Below are 7,500 nucleotides of genomic sequence, written 5' to 3'. Positions count from 1 at the left end.
CTAGGATGGAGATGATGAGAGGAACGTGTAAATGAGAGAGAGAGGAGAAAGGAAGGGAAGGGACATGCTTTGAACGCTGATTGATTTCTTATTTCTTGTTCAGTGCGGCACTAAGTTGTGTTTTGGCCTGCAGTGTAAACAGTGACGCTGTCAGTGCCTTCCTTTTCAAACGAACACTATTTAAAAGATGTCGGGAATATCATATTTTTCGGTATATTTATCATTAACTCGGTATTAACGAAGCTTAGTTGCAGGACGGCCGCCTCGCTGTGTGATGCGTTCCATGATCATTTAGAACTGGCCGGACGAGGTTCTTGCTTGGTGTAATTAGGGCGGAGTGGGCCGTGCGAGCGAGGGGATGAATGCCTTTCTGTCCCTATCGAGAGGGTTTGAATCATTTAATGAGAGAGTGAAAAATCGGTGATGAGCTGGCCTCCTCCACCACTAGTTATGTACCCGCCATACGAAGGGTGTGTATGGGGCAGATGTCCTTGCAGAACATTAAATCGTTTGAAGGGGAGAAATAATTAATTTTGCTAATAACCTCACCCCACCTTCACCTAGGCTATGTTCCTGGCATTAGAAAAAAAAACATATGCTTAGTGTCACCTAGGTGGAAAAGTCGGCGGGGGGGGGGGGGGAACAGTTGTTTCGCCCTGCCAGGAAGCAGGCGCAGAAACAGCAGCAGCGGCAGAAGGTTCGCCCGACCAGCTGACAACCTCGAGTGTTGTGTGGTAATTGTAATTGTTGCTCGTGATAGCACCTGACCCTCCGGCGGTGCCTGCGGCGGGATGGGGGTGAGGAAGGGGAAAGGAAAGAGGGAAGGAGGAAGGAGAGGCAGAGGAGAGAGAAGAAAGTGTAAGTAGAGGAAAGAAGAAACATAGGGGATGGGAGGGTAAGAGAAGAGGAGAGGGGAAGAGAAGAGGGGAGGAATAAAAGGGGGAATGGGGAGGGAGATGGGGGGGCTGGTGTTTGTTGTGAGTGTTGTGTCGGCTAGGGGGGGGTCGAGGTCGAGGTGTTTACTGTTACGTTGCACTGTGTTTTGTGACGCGATACCTGCGTCGGGTTCGTTCGTTGAACGTCGAGGAAGGTTAGGCGGGTTGTGGGGGGGGGGGGGGGACGCCGCAGGTAAGTCGTCATGGTGGAGTGCCGAGGAAAGGCTTATTGTAGGGAAACCTTGGCGTCGGTTTGCCATTCGCGTACCGGAACTGAGTTTCAGAACCCGTTAGCGTCCCAGCGCCGCGGCCTTTCGCCTGCTCAAGCCATGCAGGTCTATCGCAAACGCCGCGTTTCTGCCATGGGTGAGAGTCATGCACGACAGGAAAGGTTGCCAAGCCACTCTCCGCCGATAAGCGAGGTCGTCGATTTTCGCGAGGCTTTTTACTTGGTCTTATTCACGCTGCAGACCCGACCGGTTTTCAGGTCGAGAAAGCAAGGCAGATCGCGTTTTGGCGACACCTTTTGTTTTGCCTCGAGTCGGTCTTCCAGGGACGGAAGGTTCTGAGCGATAGGTGTTTAAAATCAGAATTGTTCTAATCATGAGATGTTAGGATGATAGTTTTTACAAAAGTAAAAGTTTTTTTATTGGCGTGATTGTGCAGGCGAGGCAGAAAGGCAACACCCATACGCACAGGCGAGCAAGAACAGCGGCCGTTCTGCTCCGGGAGGGAGGTTTATTGTTGCTGTGATTGTTGGGGAGAGAGAAAGAGACAGAGACCTGTTTTTTCGAGAACAGGTGACAGTCGGTGCGAGGCAGATACGCTTTAAAATTTTGGACTGTGAAGTAAACACTGCGATCTCCGGATGTGTTGAAATCATGTACTGGGTTGTCACAACCATGAAGTCTCGGTTGTAATTTCCGAGAGTAATGTGCTGTGATATTTCTTACGGAGGATTGCCAAGGTTTCTTGTGGACATTAAACATCATTCGAAATTGGGAGCTTTCGGCGATTTATGGGAACAGGAAGTACAGTTGTGGAGTTGAAATTGGTGGTTGTGCTCCAATATCTCTCTTATGTAACTTGCGTCACACAGGCTCCTTGTATCCCGCATCTGTAACTGTCCTGTAGTGATGCTGTTGGTAGTGTGATTACATAGAGCTGGACAGGGCAGAGCGAAGCGGGACAAGGCAAGATGAATGCAGCTGCGGTTGAGGGCGGGCCGCCGCCGCCGCCGCCGCCACGACGTCCAGCGAGAGGAATCCGAGGCACAGCCCTGCCTGCCTGTTTCATCGCCCCGATTCTTACTCATGTCTTTGGAATTCACTCGTAATATAAATCAAGGAAAATTGTTTTGTACGTACTTATATTGCCATGAGGTTTAAGGTTGATAATGATATTTTTATGTATTTTAAAGAAAATACAATAGATATCGAAATTATATGCAGCCAAGGTCACACATATGCTTGTGCTTGGCTAGGGCGGAGAGCAGCAGCACGAACCCTCATGGGCAGAATATGAAGGGCAGGCATGTTCTTCCCTGCCCCAGCGGTGAAGGTGAAGGCGCTAGGGTGAACGCGGCTGAATGTACCGGCGGAGTTAAACAACGGTGCGGAGATGTGGGTGCGACTGGTCACGGCTGCCTTTAAGCGATGCTCGTGTGGTTCTGGTTCGCTGTCCCTCGTTCGAAGGACCTCCAGGGATGCGGGGTTGGAGTGGCTCTCGTGTTTCGTTTTTTTATTGTGGGGTTGCTAGGGATAGGCTAGGATTGGCCTCTGTGGTGAAAGATAGCATAAGGGTGACGATGTCTCTTTATACTCAAGGCGTGTCTTATAAAGAAGGTCAGGGAAGAGAGCTTCTTCTGGCAAAGACTTTATTATAAAGCTTGTGACTCCGCTTGATTACATAATATGCAGGACAGCGGGCACGAGGCGTCGAGAGCCCAGTATCCTCCTCGGGTGGGATGGACCGCCTTAGGGAACACGGGGGGAGGGGGGGGAGTGAGTGAGTGAGTGAGTGAGTGAGTGAGTGAGTGAGTGAGTGAGTGAGTGATTAAGTGGGTGAGTAAGTAAAGGAGTAAGGGTGTAAGAGTGTAAGAGTGTAAGAGTGTAAGAGTGTAAGAGTGTAAGAGTGTATGAGTGTAAGATTGTAAGAGAGAAAGAGAAAGAGAAAGAGAAAGAGAAAGAGAAAGAGAAAGAGAGAGAAAGAGAGAGAGAGAGAGAGAGAGAGAGAGAGAGAGAGAGAGAGAGAGAGAGAGAGAGAGAGAGAGAGAGAGAGAGAGAGAGAGAGAGAGAGAGAAGGGAGGGAAGAAAGAAAGAAAGAAAGGAGGAGGAGGAAAAGGAGAAGGGAAGAGCAAAGAGGAATGAGGATTGAGTAGTGAGGAGTAAGGAGGTGGAGATGGAGGAGGGATGAGTTAGGAGGGAAGAGGGGAAGAGGAGGAGGAGGGATGATGTTTAGCATGTTACTGGCGGCAGAGAAATCGTAGTGTGATGACCACCACACGCGGGACGAAGACCGGCGACACATATCAGCGTATCCTTCGCGGCTGCAGCCAAGGGAAAGGCAGCTGACGGCAGCCCCGCCACGCCCCTATAGCGCATGTCTCCGAGGCACTAAGACCTCGTTGTCCACGATAAAGTCTAGTATGACTTGTCTTTTTTATTCTCTTCATTTAACTTTTTGCCAAGACGTGTATCGTGTTCGGGGATTTTACTTTATATTTTCCTCTGTACATGAATACATGTTACTTTGTGGGATTTTTGTTCCTTATCAGATTTTTTTTCTCTCGCTTTTATCCGTGTTTTGGCTGATCGGTCATCCTATCAAAGCAGTAGGAAAGGGCAATCGAGAGATAGGCCAAGATCCTAGCAGGAGTCTGTATGTAACTACGTTTGTCTTATTATTCTACAACGAAAGGCATTGCTGATGATCAAACAACATCATTACGATTCCTTATCAACCAACCAATGGGCATTATCGCTTTTTTCCCCTTCTTTTTAGTGATGTTTTGGACATGTTACTACGCAGAGAAATTCGTAAGTAGTGAAATCCCACCCCGACGGGACGACGAAGACCAGCCGACCGGATCCTTCGCGCCTGCAGCCAAGGGAAAGGCCGGAATAGGCAGACCCCTGCAGCCCGCCACTATCCTATAGCGAGGCACTAAGAGACCACTAAGACCTCCGATGTCCACTATTATGACTTGTCTTTTTTATTCTTTTCATTTGTTTTTTTTAACTTTTTGCCCAATCGGTCGGGGGTGTTTCGGTGATATTTCTTTTGTTCATGACATACATGTTTTTATGTTACTTTTTGGTTTTTTGGGATTTTTTTTATTTTTTTTTTATCCGCTTTTATCCGTGTTTTGTCCTATCATAGCAGTTGGAAAAGGGCAAGGAAAGGATAGCAAGCGATAGGCCAAGAATCCTATCATGTATCTTTATGTCTACGTTTGTCTTCGAAAAGCCAACGAGGCAATCGACAGAAGATCAACAATCCCTTCATCCAACAACCAATGGGCAACCAATGGCATTTTTCCCTGTTATTTCTCCTCTTTTTCTTCTTCTTTCTGTTCTTCTTTTCTGTCTACATTGCCCTTCGTTATTATCATCTCCCTCTTTCATCTTCTTTTTCTTCTTTTTCTGCTCTTGCCTTGAGGAGCAGACAAGTTAGTGTGTTGTTATCCTCACTTTTAGGGCGGCCGGCGTGCAGCTGCTGTTCCGAAGGGCGGGTGGATAGGTGGGTGGGAGGGTGGGTGGGTTGTTGGTTGGTTGGGTATGAGTAGGGTGCGATGTGGGCGCCCGAGGAAGTCACCACGTGCCCGACTGACTGCCCGATGCGATGCCACGTGCCGCCACCTTTGTTTCGTTGAGATGGCCTTCATGCGGGCCGGTTTGCTGTCGCTGGCGATGTCTTATTGGGCTCTCCTCTTATTTTCACTCCTTCCGTTTATCTTTCACTCAGGTACGCATGTCTCTATTTTCTTCTTCAACTCGTGCTGTTGCCGCTCCTCTTCCATCCCCTCCTGCTCCTCCTCCTCCTCCTCCTCCTGCTCGTCCTCGTCGTCCTCCTCCTCCTCCTCGTCCTCGTCGTCCTCCTCCTCCTCCTCCTCCTCCTCCTCCTCCTCCTCCTCCTCCTCCTCCTCCTCCTCCTCCTCCTCCTCCTCCTCCTCCTCCTCCTCCTCCTCTTCTTTCTCTCCTCCTCTCCCCCTTCCCCCTCCCACCTCCTCCACCTTCCTCCACCCCTCCCCCACTCCTCCACCCCCTCCCCCCTCTGGAAGTGCATCAGACCAGATTTCATTGATGGCGAGACGCTCATCCTCGATAATGCTACATGAAAGAAGGGTTGTATCAATGCGTAGTCGTCGGCCAGCTGCGCAAGCTAACCTTGAGGTGGAGGTGCACCATCTGCCGCAGGTGGCGCTGAACACTGCAGCTGCCGGCGCCTCGCCTCTTCCTCCTCCACGATGCGCTCGAAGAAAAGGCTGATTACCTGCGCTCTCTTTCCTTCTGCTGCGTCTTTGGGAGCGCGCTCGGCCACGCACAGGTGGGGGGGCGGGCTATTTCCGCCGCCGCTTTAGGGAGTCATAGAGGTTTCGAACTGAATGGATTAAGGACTGGACAAACACATGATTAGATAAATAAATAAATAAATATACTCTATGCGTATACATACATATATATAATATATATATATATATATATATATATATATATATATATATATATATATATATATATGTCTGTGTGTGTGTGTGTGTGTGTGTGTGTGTGTGTGTGTGTGTGTGTGTGTGTGTGTGTGTGTGTGTGTGTGTGTGTGTGTGTGTATTTATGTATGTATGTATATGTATATGTATACATTTACATAAACATGTATAAATACAAATACAAATACGAACATATATATACATACACATACATACGCATACGCATACGCATACGCATACACATACACATACACATACAGTACACTTATACACACACACACACACACACACACACACACACACACACACACACACACACACACACACACACACACACACACACACACACACACACACACACACACACACACACACACACACACACACACACACACACACACACACACACACACACACGGATACATACAAACATCCCTGCGTCTCCGCCACAGAGTCAGCGGCAGGTGGTGGCAGGGCGGGTGTGCGGAGCGCGCGCCTTCAGAGTACCTGCAACCTTTGGCAAGAGTTACTGCTCACCCTTACCCACCTCGCTCCTCTGTTATTATCTGTTATTCTCTCTCCCTCTATTTCTCACCGTCTCTTTCCCTCCCTCCCTACTTCCCTTTCTCTCTCTTTTCCTCTCCCTTTCTCACCCCTTCCCTCACTATTTTCCTCCCTCTTCCCCCTCCCCCCTCCCCTCTCTGCCTCCTTCTCCCTACCCCATCCCCTGACCTCCTCTTCTCGCACATTCTGCCTTGTGATGATGGTGGTACTTGAACAAGTTCTTCTCTTTGTAGGAGTTGTCAAGGTCGTGCTGGTATTATGACGAAGGGAAAGGGGGTAGGGGACAGGGACAGGGAGAGTGATAGTGACTAACAGTGACAGTGATAGTGTGGAGGGAGAGAGGCAGAGGTGGGAAATGTGAAAAGGCCAGGATCAGGGGAAGAAGGAGGAGAAGGAGAAGGAGAAGGAGAAGGAGAAGGAGAAGAAGAGGCAGGGTTGGCGGTTAGGGGAACCCTGAGGCTTTAGGGAGGGTGATCCAGATTTTATGGTGATGTGTGTAGTGCGCTTTTTTCGCTGCGTGTCGGGGATGATGACCGATGTTGAGGCAGGTTTTGTGGTCCCTCCCAAGGCACGAGGCGCGACGGGAAGAAGAAAAAAGACGGGCACGTGTTCCGGATTTATTTGTTGTCTGATACGATTTATTGCTGTTTTTATTGCCGTGATGTACTTGTGTCTTTGCGAAAATTATTTACATACGTCGTTTGTTATCAGTTGCGTTATTGCACTAGGTTTACCATTATTGTTTTTTGCGGTAGGCGGATTTTTTTGGATGAGGGTTATAATAAATCTCGCCGTGTTGTAACATTTGGGAATCGGGATGGATTTATAGGCGTGTATTGTGATACAATCAACTTCAAAGGAACCTTTTTTGTACTCCCAAAAATCTGGTAAACGTTACGATACCATTATGGTAATTCTTGCGGTGACCTCAGGATCAAGGTCCAGCCTTTGGAGTACCACCACCATGTAAAGGTACTGCAGAAAAGATGAGGGAGAGGGAAGAGGGAGGCGGGATTAGGTTCGGGGTAGGGGGAGGGGGGGATGGCCCGAAGGAGGATAGAAGGACCACGTGGACTCGGCGGGTGGGGGCAGGATAGCAGGGTGACAGTGGGCTAGGGGAGGGAGGGGTGGATGGGGGCTGCGGGACTCGGCGCTGCCTGGCCTCACTCACTCCCCGCGAGTGGCGACGGCAGCACCCGTACGCACCCGCCGCTCGCACACACCATGGAGTGAGCCTCGTCCGCCTCGCGCGAGGGAACTACAAGTATGGCTGTCTTGTGTCTCGCGTGGCCG

The 7,500-nt window shown here is 49.5% G+C and overlaps 1 protein-coding gene across 9 annotated transcripts in view; it reads left to right on the top strand.

The window, feature by feature from the left end:
- The window catches only part of pico (ras-associated and pleckstrin homology domains-containing protein pico), a 173,028-nt gene that overhangs the window by 18,966 nt on the left and 146,562 nt on the right, over positions 1–7,500 (top strand). For 8 of the 9 annotated variants that reach the window (XM_086534274.1, XM_086534273.1, XM_086534272.1 and 5 more), the window contains exon 1: positions 7,354–7,471. The exons of the other annotated variant lie outside the window; for it this stretch is intronic. The gene's annotated coding sequence lies outside the window, so the exon portion shown is untranslated. Of the gene's footprint in view, positions 1–7,353; positions 7,472–7,500 lie in introns of those variants that run through there. 9 annotated transcript variants of the gene reach the window in all.

This window comes from Penaeus japonicus, unplaced genomic scaffold (assembly GCF_977035675.1).
Source record: "Penaeus japonicus unplaced genomic scaffold, GWHDUDI00000001_assembly GWHDUDI00000041, whole genome shotgun sequence".
NCBI lineage: Eukaryota > Metazoa > Arthropoda > Malacostraca > Decapoda > Penaeidae > Penaeus > Penaeus japonicus.
Note: the sequence above shows the minus strand (reverse complement) of the source record. Positions and strands in the feature narration are given on the sequence as shown.